At 50.3% G+C, this 13,730-nt stretch overlaps 24 non-coding genes across 24 annotated transcripts; all 24 read left to right on the forward strand.

The window, feature by feature from the left end:
• Positions 1 to 211: 211 nt before the first annotated feature.
• Trnat-cgu (transfer RNA threonine (anticodon CGU)) lies at positions 212 to 283 on the forward strand. Its single transcript has one exon. It is a non-coding gene; the product is annotated as a tRNA-Thr (tRNA).
• A 323-nt stretch (positions 284 to 606) lies between these two features.
• Trnan-guu (transfer RNA asparagine (anticodon GUU)) lies at positions 607 to 680 on the forward strand. Its single transcript has one exon. It is a non-coding gene; the product is annotated as a tRNA-Asn (tRNA).
• Positions 681 to 1,374: 694 nt separating this feature from the next.
• On the forward strand, positions 1,375 to 1,446 carry Trnat-cgu (transfer RNA threonine (anticodon CGU)). Its single transcript has one exon. It is a non-coding gene; the product is annotated as a tRNA-Thr (tRNA).
• A 323-nt stretch (positions 1,447 to 1,769) lies between these two features.
• On the forward strand, positions 1,770 to 1,843 carry Trnan-guu (transfer RNA asparagine (anticodon GUU)). The gene has a single exon. It is a non-coding gene; the product is annotated as a tRNA-Asn (tRNA).
• Positions 1,844 to 2,537: 694 nt separating this feature from the next.
• Trnat-cgu (transfer RNA threonine (anticodon CGU)) lies at positions 2,538 to 2,609 on the forward strand. The gene has a single exon. It is a non-coding gene; the product is annotated as a tRNA-Thr (tRNA).
• Positions 2,610 to 2,932: 323 nt separating this feature from the next.
• Positions 2,933 to 3,006, forward strand: Trnan-guu (transfer RNA asparagine (anticodon GUU)). Its single transcript has one exon. It is a non-coding gene; the product is annotated as a tRNA-Asn (tRNA).
• Positions 3,007 to 3,700: 694 nt separating this feature from the next.
• Positions 3,701 to 3,772, forward strand: Trnat-cgu (transfer RNA threonine (anticodon CGU)). Its single transcript has one exon. It is a non-coding gene; the product is annotated as a tRNA-Thr (tRNA).
• Positions 3,773 to 4,095: 323 nt separating this feature from the next.
• On the forward strand, positions 4,096 to 4,169 carry Trnan-guu (transfer RNA asparagine (anticodon GUU)). Its single transcript has one exon. It is a non-coding gene; the product is annotated as a tRNA-Asn (tRNA).
• Positions 4,170 to 4,863: 694 nt separating this feature from the next.
• Trnat-cgu (transfer RNA threonine (anticodon CGU)) lies at positions 4,864 to 4,935 on the forward strand. The gene has a single exon. It is a non-coding gene; the product is annotated as a tRNA-Thr (tRNA).
• Positions 4,936 to 5,258: 323 nt separating this feature from the next.
• Positions 5,259 to 5,332, forward strand: Trnan-guu (transfer RNA asparagine (anticodon GUU)). Its single transcript has one exon. It is a non-coding gene; the product is annotated as a tRNA-Asn (tRNA).
• Positions 5,333 to 6,026: 694 nt separating this feature from the next.
• On the forward strand, positions 6,027 to 6,098 carry Trnat-cgu (transfer RNA threonine (anticodon CGU)). Its single transcript has one exon. It is a non-coding gene; the product is annotated as a tRNA-Thr (tRNA).
• A 323-nt stretch (positions 6,099 to 6,421) lies between these two features.
• On the forward strand, positions 6,422 to 6,495 carry Trnan-guu (transfer RNA asparagine (anticodon GUU)). Its single transcript has one exon. It is a non-coding gene; the product is annotated as a tRNA-Asn (tRNA).
• Positions 6,496 to 7,189: 694 nt separating this feature from the next.
• Trnat-cgu (transfer RNA threonine (anticodon CGU)) lies at positions 7,190 to 7,261 on the forward strand. Its single transcript has one exon. It is a non-coding gene; the product is annotated as a tRNA-Thr (tRNA).
• A 323-nt stretch (positions 7,262 to 7,584) lies between these two features.
• Positions 7,585 to 7,658, forward strand: Trnan-guu (transfer RNA asparagine (anticodon GUU)). Its single transcript has one exon. It is a non-coding gene; the product is annotated as a tRNA-Asn (tRNA).
• Positions 7,659 to 8,352: 694 nt separating this feature from the next.
• Trnat-cgu (transfer RNA threonine (anticodon CGU)) lies at positions 8,353 to 8,424 on the forward strand. The gene has a single exon. It is a non-coding gene; the product is annotated as a tRNA-Thr (tRNA).
• Positions 8,425 to 8,747: 323 nt separating this feature from the next.
• Trnan-guu (transfer RNA asparagine (anticodon GUU)) lies at positions 8,748 to 8,821 on the forward strand. Its single transcript has one exon. It is a non-coding gene; the product is annotated as a tRNA-Asn (tRNA).
• Positions 8,822 to 9,515: 694 nt separating this feature from the next.
• Trnat-cgu (transfer RNA threonine (anticodon CGU)) lies at positions 9,516 to 9,587 on the forward strand. The gene has a single exon. It is a non-coding gene; the product is annotated as a tRNA-Thr (tRNA).
• A 323-nt stretch (positions 9,588 to 9,910) lies between these two features.
• Trnan-guu (transfer RNA asparagine (anticodon GUU)) lies at positions 9,911 to 9,984 on the forward strand. Its single transcript has one exon. It is a non-coding gene; the product is annotated as a tRNA-Asn (tRNA).
• Positions 9,985 to 10,678: 694 nt separating this feature from the next.
• Trnat-cgu (transfer RNA threonine (anticodon CGU)) lies at positions 10,679 to 10,750 on the forward strand. The gene has a single exon. It is a non-coding gene; the product is annotated as a tRNA-Thr (tRNA).
• Positions 10,751 to 11,073: 323 nt separating this feature from the next.
• Trnan-guu (transfer RNA asparagine (anticodon GUU)) lies at positions 11,074 to 11,147 on the forward strand. Its single transcript has one exon. It is a non-coding gene; the product is annotated as a tRNA-Asn (tRNA).
• A 694-nt stretch (positions 11,148 to 11,841) lies between these two features.
• Trnat-cgu (transfer RNA threonine (anticodon CGU)) lies at positions 11,842 to 11,913 on the forward strand. The gene has a single exon. It is a non-coding gene; the product is annotated as a tRNA-Thr (tRNA).
• Positions 11,914 to 12,236: 323 nt separating this feature from the next.
• On the forward strand, positions 12,237 to 12,310 carry Trnan-guu (transfer RNA asparagine (anticodon GUU)). The gene has a single exon. It is a non-coding gene; the product is annotated as a tRNA-Asn (tRNA).
• A 694-nt stretch (positions 12,311 to 13,004) lies between these two features.
• Positions 13,005 to 13,076, forward strand: Trnat-cgu (transfer RNA threonine (anticodon CGU)). The gene has a single exon. It is a non-coding gene; the product is annotated as a tRNA-Thr (tRNA).
• A 323-nt stretch (positions 13,077 to 13,399) lies between these two features.
• On the forward strand, positions 13,400 to 13,473 carry Trnan-guu (transfer RNA asparagine (anticodon GUU)). The gene has a single exon. It is a non-coding gene; the product is annotated as a tRNA-Asn (tRNA).
• Positions 13,474 to 13,730: the final 257 nt, after the last annotated feature.

Below are 13,730 nucleotides of genomic sequence, written 5' to 3' on the forward strand. Positions count from 1 at the left end.
AGGTCAAGATTGTGCAGACCGCAAACGTTTGGTGGCACGACGCTCGTCGTCGATCGTAAGGGCGAAACAGTCAAGAGATTTGGAAAACGGCAATGTGGACACCCCCAGCAGCAGCAGCAGCTGTGTGCCAAATCCGTTATCTGGTCGAGGGCTGCAAGATTCAGTATGATGAAGTGACAATTCGGGGATAGCTCACAAACGCGCAGCTGCCGCCTTCTTAGCTCAGTGGTAGAGCACTGGTCTCGTAAACCAGGGGTCGTGAGTTCGAACCTCACAGAAGGCATTCATTTTTTTAACCTTCCCGCAAGGAGCGGAGCTATCGCGAGCAGCATCTAACACATGGCAGTACACTGAATGGAAGGGATGTTCTACAACCTATAACAAGTATCCTACTGGCCTCAGAGGTTTTCTGATTGCATAGGGAGAACAGTGGTTTGTATGCATTTTGTAGTATAATGTCATGCTTGGCGATGTCATTCGTTTACGAGCATCGCTACAGTGTGCATGCATTTTATCCATGTGAAGAGGCGTAAGCAGATGCTACCATTCTGCGAGATTCCTGCAGAAGGTATACGAACTGCGTTGATATGCACAGCACAAGTCAAGGCCTCCGTGGCGCAATCGGCTAGCGCGTTCGGCTGTTAACCGAAAGGTTGGTGGTTCGAGCCCACCCGGGGGCGAAATCGTTTTAACCGTCACCCAGGTGAGGACATACGTCAACTTTGTTAGAGATACACAGCTAGTGTGACAACTTGGCTGTGTTGAGTGATGCCACAGAGCCTTATACACATTCAGCCAAGTGACACTGTAGGTAAAAACATGGCCCTACACAGACGTTCTACTGTTTTCCTATTTATTCGTCATGTGTGACACTGCAGTAGAGCGACGCCCACTACAAAAGACGTATTCTTTACATTCAATTTCAGCGTATACGTCGCGAGTGCCATATGACAGGGCCTGTCTCTCGATGTCGATTTCTATTTGGTGTCTCTTAAGTGTCGGTCTGCAGTAGGCCGCTGCTGGCCGAGCGACGTGCAGTCGCCTTACATGAAGCCCCATGGGCAACGCCAGTGCCACTGTGGACAACAGCATACTGCAGCCAGAGAGAGGAGCCGAAAGGCGCATTTCGCAGTCGAGCCACGCAATCCAACAAACTGTGCACTAGGTCAAGATTGTGCAGACCGCAAACGTTTGGTGGCACGACGCTCGTCGTCGATCGTAAGGGCGAAACAGTCAAGAGATTTGGAAAACGGCAATGTGGACACCCCCAGCAGCAGCAGCAGCTGTGTGCCAAATCCGTTATCTGGCCGAGGGCTGCAAGATTCAGTATGATGAAGTGACAATTCGGGGATAGCTCACAAACGCGCAGCTGCCGCCTTCTTAGCTCAGTGGTAGAGCACTGGTCTCGTAAACCAGGGGTCGTGAGTTCGAACCTCACAGAAGGCATTCATTTTTTTAACCTTCCCGCAAGGAGCGGAGCTATCGCGAGCAGCATCTAACACATGGCAGTACACTGAATGGAAGGGATGTTCTACAACCTATAACAAGTATCCTACTGGCCTCAGAGGTTTTCTGATTGCATAGGGAGAACAGTGGTTTGTATGCATTTTGTAGTATAATGTCATGCTTGGCGATGTCATTCGTTTACGAGCATCGCTACAGTGTGCATGCATTTTATCCATGTGAAGAGGCGTAAGCAGATGCTACCATTCTGCGAGATTCCTGCAGAAGGTATACGAACTGCGTTGATATGCACAGCACAAGTCAAGGCCTCCATGGCGCAATCGGCTAGCGCGTTCGGCTGTTAACCGAAAGGTTGGTGGTTCGAGCCCACCCGGGGGCGAAATCGTTTTAACCGTCACCCAGGTGAGGACATACGTCAACTTTGTTAGAGATACACAGCTAGTGTGACAACTTGGCTGTGTTGAGTGATGCCACAGAGCCTTATACACATTCAGCCAAGTGACACTGTAGGTAAAAACATGGCCCTACACAGACGTTCTACTGTTTTCCTATTTATTCGTCATGTGTGACACTGCAGTAGAGCGACGCCCACTACAAAAGACGTATTCTTTACATTCAATTTCAGCGTATACGTCGCGAGTGCCATATGACAGGGCCTGTCTCTCGATGTCGATTTCTATTTGGTGTCTCTTAAGTGTCGGTCTGCAGTAGGCCGCTGCTGGCCGAGCGACGTGCAGTCGCCTTACATGAAGCCCCATGGGCAACGCCAGTGCCACTGTGGACAACAGCATACTGCAGCCAGAGAGAGGAGCCGAAAGGCGCATTTCGCAGTCGAGCCACGCAATCCAACAAACTGTGCACTAGGTCAAGATTGTGCAGACCGCAAACGTTTGGTGGCACGACGCTCGTCGTCGATCGTAAGGGCGAAACAGTCAAGAGATTTGGAAAACGGCAATGTGGACACCCCCAGCAGCAGCAGCAGCTGTGTGCCAAATCCGTTATCTGGTCGAGGGCTGCAAGATTCAGTATGATGAAGTGACAATTCGGGGATAGCTCACAAACGCGCAGCTGCCGCCTTCTTAGCTCAGTGGTAGAGCACTGGTCTCGTAAACCAGGGGTCGTGAGTTCGAACCTCACAGAAGGCATTCATTTTTTTAACCTTCCCGCAAGGAGCGGAGCTATCGCGAGCAGCATCTAACACATGGCAGTACACTGAATGGAAGGGATGTTCTACAACCTATAACAAGTATCCTACTGGCCTCAGAGGTTTTCTGATTGCATAGGGAGAACAGTGGTTTGTATGCATTATGTAGTATAATGTCATGCTTGGCGATGTCATTCGTTTACGAGCGTCGCTACAGTGTGCATGCATTTTATCCATGTGAAGAGGCGTAAGCAGATGCTACCATTCTGCGAGATTCCTGCAGAAGGTATACGAACTGCGTTGATATGCACAGCACAAGTCAAGGCCTCCGTGGCGCAATCGGCTAGCGCGTTCGGCTGTTAACCGAAAGGTTGGTGGTTCGAGCCCACCCGGGGGCGAAATCGTTTTAACCGTCACCCAGGTGAGGACATACGTCAACTTTGTTAGAGATACACAGCTAGTGTGACAACTTGGCTGTGTTGAGTGATGCCACAGAGCCTTATACACATTCAGCCAAGTGACACTGTAGGTAAAAACATGGCCCTACACAGACGTTCTACTGTTTTCCTATTTATTCGTCATGTGTGACACTGCAGTAGAGCGACGCCCACTACAAAAGACGTATTCTTTACATTCAATTTCAGCGTATACGTCGCGAGTGCCATATGACAGGGCCTGTCTCTCGATGTCGATTTCTATTTGGTGTCTCTTAAGTGTCGGTCTGCAGTAGGCCGCTGCTGGCCGAGCGACGTGCAGTCGCCTTACATGAAGCCCCATGGGCAACGCCAGTGCCACTGTGGACAACAGCATACTGCAGCCAGAGAGAGGAGCCGAAAGGCGCATTTCGCAGTCGAGCCACGCAATCCAACAAACTGTGCACTAGGTCAAGATTGTGCAGACCGCAAACGTTTGGTGGCACGACGCTCGTCGTCGATCGTAAGGGCGAAACAGTCAAGAGATTTGGAAAACGGCAATGTGGACACCCCCAGCAGCAGCAGCAGCTGTGTGCCAAATCCGTTATCTGGTCGAGGGCTGCAAGATTCAGTATGATGAAGTGACAATTCGGGGATAGCTCACAAACGCGCAGCTGCCGCCTTCTTAGCTCAGTGGTAGAGCACTGGTCTCGTAAACCAGGGGTCGTGAGTTCGAACCTCACAGAAGGCATTCATTTTTTTAACCTTCCCGCAAGGAGCGGAGCTATCGCGAGCAGCATCTAACACATGGCAGTACACTGAATGGAAGGGATGTTCTACAACCTATAACAAGTATCCTACTGGCCTCAGAGGTTTTCTGATTGCATAGGGAGAACAGTGGTTTGTATGCATTTTGTAGTATAATGTCATGCTTGGCGATGTCATTCGTTTACGAGCATCGCTACAGTGTGCATGCATTTTATCCATGTGAAGAGGCGTAAGCAGATGCTACCATTCTGCGAGATTCCTGCAGAAGGTATACGAACTGCGTTGATATGCACAGCACAAGTCAAGGCCTCCGTGGCGCAATCGGCTAGCGCGTTCGGCTGTTAACCGAAAGGTTGGTGGTTCGAGCCCACCCGGGGGCGAAATCGTTTTAACCGTCACCCAGGTGAGGACATACGTCAACTTTGTTAGAGATACACAGCTAGTGTGACAACTTGGCTGTGTTGAGTGATGCCACAGAGCCTTATACACATTCAGCCAAGTGACACTGTAGGTAAAAACATGGCCCTACACAGACGTTCTACTGTTTTCCTATTTATTCGTCATGTGTGACACTGCAGTAGAGCGACGCCCACTACAAAAGACGTATTCTTTACATTCAATTTCAGCGTATACGTCGCGAGTGCCATATGACAGGGCCTGTCTCTCGATGTCGATTTCTATTTGGTGTCTCTTAAGTGTCGGTCTGCAGTAGGCCGCTGCTGGCCGAGCGACGTGCAGTCGCCTTACATGAAGCCCCATGGGCAACGCCAGTGCCACTGTGGACAACAGCATACTGCAGCCAGAGAGAGGAGCCGAAAGGCGCATTTCGCAGTCGAGCCACGCAATCCAACAAACTGTGCACTAGGTCAAGATTGTGCAGACCGCAAACGTTTGGTGGCACGACGCTCGTCGTCGATCGTAAGGGCGAAACAGTCAAGAGATTTGGAAAACGGCAATGTGGACACCCCCAGCAGCAGCAGCAGCTGTGTGCCAAATCCGTTATCTGGTCGAGGGCTGCAAGATTCAGTATGATGAAGTGACAATTCGGGGATAGCTCACAAACGCGCAGCTGCCGCCTTCTTAGCTCAGTGGTAGAGCACTGGTCTCGTAAACCAGGGGTCGTGAGTTCGAACCTCACAGAAGGCATTCATTTTTTTAACCTTCCCGCAAGGAGCGGAGCTATCGCGAGCAGCATCTAACACATGGCAGTACACTGAATGGAAGGGATGTTCTACAACCTATAACAAGTATCCTACTGGCCTCAGAGGTTTTCTGATTGCATAGGGAGAACAGTGGTTTGTATGCATTATGTAGTATAATGTCATGCTTGGCGATGTCATTCGTTTACGAGCGTCGCTACAGTGTGCATGCATTTTATCCATGTGAAGAGGCGTAAGCAGATGCTACCATTCTGCGAGATTCCTGCAGAAGGTATACGAACTGCGTTGATATGCACAGCACAAGTCAAGGCCTCCGTGGCGCAATCGGCTAGCGCGTTCGGCTGTTAACCGAAAGGTTGGTGGTTCGAGCCCACCCGGGGGCGAAATCGTTTTAACCGTCACCCAGGTGAGGACATACGTCAACTTTGTTAGAGATACACAGCTAGTGTGACAACTTGGCTGTGTTGAGTGATGCCACAGAGCCTTATACACATTCAGCCAAGTGACACTGTAGGTAAAAACATGGCCCTACACAGACGTTCTACTGTTTTCCTATTTATTCGTCATGTGTGACACTGCAGTAGAGCGACGCCCACTACAAAAGACGTATTCTTTACATTCAATTTCAGCGTATACGTCGCGAGTGCCATATGACAGGGCCTGTCTCTCGATGTCGATTTCTATTTGGTGTCTCTTAAGTGTCGGTCTGCAGTAGGCCGCTGCTGGCCGAGCGACGTGCAGTCGCCTTACATGAAGCCCCATGGGCAACGCCAGTGCCACTGTGGACAACAGCATACTGCAGCCAGAGAGAGGAGCCGAAAGGCGCATTTCGCAGTCGAGCCACGCAATCCAACAAACTGTGCACTAGGTCAAGATTGTGCAGACCGCAAACGTTTGGTGGCACGACGCTCGTCGTCGATCGTAAGGGCGAAACAGTCAAGAGATTTGGAAAACGGCAATGTGGACACCCCCAGCAGCAGCAGCAGCTGTGTGCCAAATCCGTTATCTGGTCGAGGGCTGCAAGATTCAGTATGATGAAGTGACAATTCGGGGATAGCTCACAAACGCGCAGCTGCCGCCTTCTTAGCTCAGTGGTAGAGCACTGGTCTCGTAAACCAGGGGTCGTGAGTTCGAACCTCACAGAAGGCATTCATTTTTTTAACCTTCCCGCAAGGAGCGGAGCTATCGCGAGCAGCATCTAACACATGGCAGTACACTGAATGGAAGGGATGTTCTACAACCTATAACAAGTATCCTACTGGCCTCAGAGGTTTTCTGATTGCATAGGGAGAACAGTGGTTTGTATGCATTTTGTAGTATAATGTCATGCTTGGCGATGTCATTCGTTTACGAGCATCGCTACAGTGTGCATGCATTTTATCCATGTGAAGAGGCGTAAGCAGATGCTACCATTCTGCGAGATTCCTGCAGAAGGTATACGAACTGCGTTGATATGCACAGCACAAGTCAAGGCCTCCGTGGCGCAATCGGCTAGCGCGTTCGGCTGTTAACCGAAAGGTTGGTGGTTCGAGCCCACCCGGGGGCGAAATCGTTTTAACCGTCACCCAGGTGAGGACATACGTCAACTTTGTTAGAGATACACAGCTAGTGTGACAACTTGGCTGTGTTGAGTGATGCCACAGAGCCTTATACACATTCAGCCAAGTGACACTGTAGGTAAAAACATGGCCCTACACAGACGTTCTACTGTTTTCCTATTTATTCGTCATGTGTGACACTGCAGTAGAGCGACGCCCACTACAAAAGACGTATTCTTTACATTCAATTTCAGCGTATACGTCGCGAGTGCCATATGACAGGGCCTGTCTCTCGATGTCGATTTCTATTTGGTGTCTCTTAAGTGTCGGTCTGCAGTAGGCCGCTGCTGGCCGAGCGACGTGCAGTCGCCTTACATGAAGCCCCATGGGCAACGCCAGTGCCACTGTGGACAACAGCATACTGCAGCCAGAGAGAGGAGCCGAAAGGCGCATTTCGCAGTCGAGCCACGCAATCCAACAAACTGTGCACTAGGTCAAGATTGTGCAGACCGCAAACGTTTGGTGGCACGACGCTCGTCGTCGATCGTAAGGGCGAAACAGTCAAGAGATTTGGAAAACGGCAATGTGGACACCCCCAGCAGCAGCAGCAGCTGTGTGCCAAATCCGTTATCTGGCCGAGGGCTGCAAGATTCAGTATGATGAAGTGACAATTCGGGGATAGCTCACAAACGCGCAGCTGCCGCCTTCTTAGCTCAGTGGTAGAGCACTGGTCTCGTAAACCAGGGGTCGTGAGTTCGAACCTCACAGAAGGCATTCATTTTTTTAACCTTCCCGCAAGGAGCGGAGCTATCGCGAGCAGCATCTAACACATGGCAGTACACTGAATGGAAGGGATGTTCTACAACCTATAACAAGTATCCTACTGGCCTCAGAGGTTTTCTGATTGCATAGGGAGAACAGTGGTTTGTATGCATTTTGTAGTATAATGTCATGCTTGGCGATGTCATTCGTTTACGAGCGTCGCTACAGTGTGCATGCATTTTATCCATGTGAAGAGGCGTAAGCAGATGCTACCATTCTGCGAGATTCCTGCAGAAGGTATACGAACTGCGTTGATATGCACAGCACAAGTCAAGGCCTCCGTGGCGCAATCGGCTAGCGCGTTCGGCTGTTAACCGAAAGGTTGGTGGTTCGAGCCCACCCGGGGGCGAAATCGTTTTAACCGTCACCCAGGTGAGGACATACGTCAACTTTGTTAGAGATACACAGCTAGTGTGACAACTTGGCTGTGTTGAGTGATGCCACAGAGCCTTATACACATTCAGCCAAGTGACACTGTAGGTAAAAACATGGCCCTACACAGACGTTCTACTGTTTTCCTATTTATTCGTCATGTGTGACACTGCAGTAGAGCGACGCCCACTACAAAAGACGTATTCTTTACATTCAATTTCAGCGTATACGTCGCGAGTGCCATATGACAGGGCCTGTCTCTCGATGTCGATTTCTATTTGGTGTCTCTTAAGTGTCGGTCTGCAGTAGGCCGCTGCTGGCCGAGCGACGTGCAGTCGCCTTACATGAAGCCCCATGGGCAACGCCAGTGCCACTGTGGACAACAGCATACTGCAGCCAGAGAGAGGAGCCGAAAGGCGCATTTCGCAGTCGAGCCACGCAATCCAACAAACTGTGCACTAGGTCAAGATTGTGCAGACCGCAAACGTTTGGTGGCACGACGCTCGTCGTCGATCGTAAGGGCGAAACAGTCAAGAGATTTGGAAAACGGCAATGTGGACACCCCCAGCAGCAGCAGCAGCTGTGTGCCAAATCCGTTATCTGGTCGAGGGCTGCAAGATTCAGTATGATGAAGTGACAATTCGGGGATAGCTCACAAACGCGCAGCTGCCGCCTTCTTAGCTCAGTGGTAGAGCACTGGTCTCGTAAACCAGGGGTCGTGAGTTCGAACCTCACAGAAGGCATTCATTTTTTTAACCTTCCCGCAAGGAGCGGAGCTATCGCGAGCAGCATCTAACACATGGCAGTACACTGAATGGAAGGGATGTTCTACAACCTATAACAAGTATCCTACTGGCCTCAGAGGTTTTCTGATTGCATAGGGAGAACAGTGGTTTGTATGCATTTTGTAGTATAATGTCATGCTTGGCGATGTCATTCGTTTACGAGCATCGCTACAGTGTGCATGCATTTTATCCATGTGAAGAGGCGTAAGCAGATGCTACCATTCTGCGAGATTCCTGCAGAAGGTATACGAACTGCGTTGATATGCACAGCACAAGTCAAGGCCTCCGTGGCGCAATCGGCTAGCGCGTTCGGCTGTTAACCGAAAGGTTGGTGGTTCGAGCCCACCCGGGGGCGAAATCGTTTTAACCGTCACCCAGGTGAGGACATACGTCAACTTTGTTAGAGATACACAGCTAGTGTGACAACTTGGCTGTGTTGAGTGATGCCACAGAGCCTTATACACATTCAGCCAAGTGACACTGTAGGTAAAAACATGGCCCTACACAGACGTTCTACTGTTTTCCTATTTATTCGTCATGTGTGACACTGCAGTAGAGCGACGCCCACTACAAAAGACGTATTCTTTACATTCAATTTCAGCGTATACGTCGCGAGTGCCATATGACAGGGCCTGTCTCTCGATGTCGATTTCTATTTGGTGTCTCTTAAGTGTCGGTCTGCAGTAGGCCGCTGCTGGCCGAGCGACGTGCAGTCGCCTTACATGAAGCCCCATGGGCAACGCCAGTGCCACTGTGGACAACAGCATACTGCAGCCAGAGAGAGGAGCCGAAAGGCGCATTTCGCAGTCGAGCCACGCAATCCAACAAACTGTGCACTAGGTCAAGATTGTGCAGACCGCAAACGTTTGGTGGCACGACGCTCGTCGTCGATCGTAAGGGCGAAACAGTCAAGAGATTTGGAAAACGGCAATGTGGACACCCCCAGCAGCAGCAGCAGCTGTGTGCCAAATCCGTTATCTGGCCGAGGGCTGCAAGATTCAGTATGATGAAGTGACAATTCGGGGATAGCTCACAAACGCGCAGCTGCCGCCTTCTTAGCTCAGTGGTAGAGCACTGGTCTCGTAAACCAGGGGTCGTGAGTTCGAACCTCACAGAAGGCATTCATTTTTTTAACCTTCCCGCAAGGAGCGGAGCTATCGCGAGCAGCATCTAACACATGGCAGTACACTGAATGGAAGGGATGTTCTACAACCTATAACAAGTATCCTACTGGCCTCAGAGGTTTTCTGATTGCATAGGGAGAACAGTGGTTTGTATGCATTTTGTAGTATAATGTCATGCTTGGCGATGTCATTCGTTTACGAGCGTCGCTACAGTGTGCATGCATTTTATCCATGTGAAGAGGCGTAAGCAGATGCTACCATTCTGCGAGATTCCTGCAGAAGGTATACGAACTGCGTTGATATGCACAGCACAAGTCAAGGCCTCCGTGGCGCAATCGGCTAGCGCGTTCGGCTGTTAACCGAAAGGTTGGTGGTTCGAGCCCACCCGGGGGCGAAATCGTTTTAACCGTCACCCAGGTGAGGACATACGTCAACTTTGTTAGAGATACACAGCTAGTGTGACAACTTGGCTGTGTTGAGTGATGCCACAGAGCCTTATACACATTCAGCCAAGTGACACTGTAGGTAAAAACATGGCCCTACACAGACGTTCTACTGTTTTCCTATTTATTCGTCATGTGTGACACTGCAGTAGAGCGACGCCCACTACAAAAGACGTATTCTTTACATTCAATTTCAGCGTATACGTCGCGAGTGCCATATGACAGGGCCTGTCTCTCGATGTCGATTTCTATTTGGTGTCTCTTAAGTGTCGGTCTGCAGTAGGCCGCTGCTGGCCGAGCGACGTGCAGTCGCCTTACATGAAGCCCCATGGGCAACGCCAGTGCCACTGTGGACAACAGCATACTGCAGCCAGAGAGAGGAGCCGAAAGGCGCATTTCGCAGTCGAGCCACGCAATCCAACAAACTGTGCACTAGGTCAAGATTGTGCAGACCGCAAACGTTTGGTGGCACGACGCTCGTCGTCGATCGTAAGGGCGAAACAGTCAAGAGATTTGGAAAACGGCAATGTGGACACCCCCAGCAGCAGCAGCAGCTGTGTGCCAAATCCGTTATCTGGCCGAGGGCTGCAAGATTCAGTATGATGAAGTGACAATTCGGGGATAGCTCACAAACGCGCAGCTGCCGCCTTCTTAGCTCAGTGGTAGAGCACTGGTCTCGTAAACCAGGGGTCGTGAGTTCGAACCTCACAGAAGGCATTCATTTTTTTAACCTTCCCGCAAGGAGCGGAGCTATCGCGAGCAGCATCTAACACATGGCAGTACACTGAATGGAAGGGATGTTCTACAACCTATAACAAGTATCCTACTGGCCTCAGAGGTTTTCTGATTGCATAGGGAGAACAGTGGTTTGTATGCATTTTGTAGTATAATGTCATGCTTGGCGATGTCATTCGTTTACGAGCATCGCTACAGTGTGCATGCATTTTATCCATGTGAAGAGGCGTAAGCAGATGCTACCATTCTGCGAGATTCCTGCAGAAGGTATACGAACTGCGTTGATATGCACAGCACAAGTCAAGGCCTCCGTGGCGCAATCGGCTAGCGCGTTCGGCTGTTAACCGAAAGGTTGGTGGTTCGAGCCCACCCGGGGGCGAAATCGTTTTAACCGTCACCCAGGTGAGGACATACGTCAACTTTGTTAGAGATACACAGCTAGTGTGACAACTTGGCTGTGTTGAGTGATGCCACAGAGCCTTATACACATTCAGCCAAGTGACACTGTAGGTAAAAACATGGCCCTACACAGACGTTCTACTGTTTTCCTATTTATTCGTCATGTGTGACACTGCAGTAGAGCGACGCCCACTACAAAAGACGTATTCTTTACATTCAATTTCAGCGTATACGTCGCGAGTGCCATATGACAGGGCCTGTCTCTCGATGTCGATTTCTATTTGGTGTCTCTTAAGTGTCGGTCTGCAGTAGGCCGCTGCTGGCCGAGCGACGTGCAGTCGCCTTACATGAAGCCCCATGGGCAACGCCAGTGCCACTGTGGACAACAGCATACTGCAGCCAGAGAGAGGAGCCGAAAGGCGCATTTCGCAGTCGAGCCACGCAATCCAACAAACTGTGCACTAGGTCAAGATTGTGCAGACCGCAAACGTTTGGTGGCACGACGCTCGTCGTCGATCGTAAGGGCGAAACAGTCAAGAGATTTGGAAAACGGCAATGTGGACACCCCCAGCAGCAGCAGCAGCTGTGTGCCAAATCCGTTATCTGGCCGAGGGCTGCAAGATTCAGTATGATGAAGTGACAATTCGGGGATAGCTCACAAACGCGCAGCTGCCGCCTTCTTAGCTCAGTGGTAGAGCACTGGTCTCGTAAACCAGGGGTCGTGAGTTCGAACCTCACAGAAGGCATTCATTTTTTTAACCTTCCCGCAAGGAGCGGAGCTATCGCGAGCAGCATCTAACACATGGCAGTACACTGAATGGAAGGGATGTTCTACAACCTATAACAAGTATCCTACTGGCCTCAGAGGTTTTCTGATTGCATAGGGAGAACAGTGGTTTGTATGCATTTTGTAGTATAATGTCATGCTTGGCGATGTCATTCGTTTACGAGCATCGCTACAGTGTGCATGCATTTTATCCATGTGAAGAGGCGTAAGCAGATGCTACCATTCTGCGAGATTCCTGCAGAAGGTATACGAACTGCGTTGATATGCACAGCACAAGTCAAGGCCTCCGTGGCGCAATCGGCTAGCGCGTTCGGCTGTTAACCGAAAGGTTGGTGGTTAGAGCCCACCCGGGGGCGAAATCGTTTTAACCGTCACCCAGGTGAGGACATACGTCAACTTTGTTAGAGATACACAGCTAGTGTGACAACTTGGCTGTGTTGAGTGATGCCACAGAGCCTTATACACATTCAGCCAAGTGACACTGTAGGTAAAAACATGGCCCTACACAGACGTTCTACTGTTTTCCTATTTATTCGTCATGTGTGACACTGCAGTAGAGCGACGCCCACTACAAAAGACGTATTCTTTACATTCAATTTCAGCGTATACGTCGCGAGTGCCATATGACAGGGCCTGTCTCTCGATGTCGATTTCTATTTGGTGTCTCTTAAGTGTCGGTCTGCAGTAGGCCGCTGCTGGCCGAGCGACGTGCAGTCGCCTTACATGAAGCCCCATGGGCAACGCCAGTGCCACTGTGGACAACAGCATACTGCAGCCAGAGAGAGGAGCCGAAAGGCGCATTTCGCAGTCGAGCCACGCAATCCAACAAACTGTGCACTAGGTCAAGATTGTGCAGACCGCAAACGTTTGGTGGCACGACGCTCGTCGTCGATCGTAAGGGCGAAACAGTCAAGAGATTTGGAAAACGGCAATGTGGACACCCCCAGCAGCAGCAGCAGCTGTGTGCCAAATCCGTTATCTGGCCGAGGGCTGCAAGATTCAGTATGATGAAGTGACAATTCGGGGATAGCTCACAAACGCGCAGCTGCCGCCTTCTTAGCTCAGTGGTAGAGCACTGGTCTCGTAAACCAGGGGTCGTGAGTTCGAACCTCACAGAAGGCATTCATTTTTTTAACCTTCCCGCAAGGAGCGGAGCTATCGCGAGCAGCATCTAACACATGGCAGTACACTGAATGGAAGGGATGTTCTACAACCTATAACAAGTATCCTACTGGCCTCAGAGGTTTTCTGATTGCATAGGGAGAACAGTGGTTTGTATGCATTTTGTAGTATAATGTCATGCTTGGCGATGTCATTCGTTTACGAGCATCGCTACAGTGTGCATGCATTTTATCCATGTGAAGAGGCGTAAGCAGATGCTACCATTCTGCGAGATTCCTGCAGAAGGTATACGAACTGCGTTGATATGCACAGCACAAGTCAAGGCCTCCGTGGCGCAATCGGCTAGCGCGTTCGGCTGTTAACCGAAAGGTTGGTGGTTCGAGCCCACCCGGGGGCGAAATCGTTTTAACCGTCACCCAGGTGAGGACATACGTCAACTTTGTTAGAGATACACAGCTAGTGTGACAACTTGGCTGTGTTGAGTGATGCCACAGAGCCTTATACACATTCAGCCAAGTGACACTGTAGGTAAAAACATGGCCCTACACAGACGTTCTACTGTTTTCCTATTTATTCGTCATGTGTGACACTGCAGTAGAGCGACGCCCACTACAAAAGACGTATTCTTTACATTCAATTTCAGCGTATACGTCG

This window comes from Schistocerca cancellata, chromosome 6 (assembly GCF_023864275.1).
Source record: "Schistocerca cancellata isolate TAMUIC-IGC-003103 chromosome 6, iqSchCanc2.1, whole genome shotgun sequence".
NCBI classification, from domain to species: Eukaryota; Metazoa; Arthropoda; class Insecta; order Orthoptera; family Acrididae; genus Schistocerca; species Schistocerca cancellata.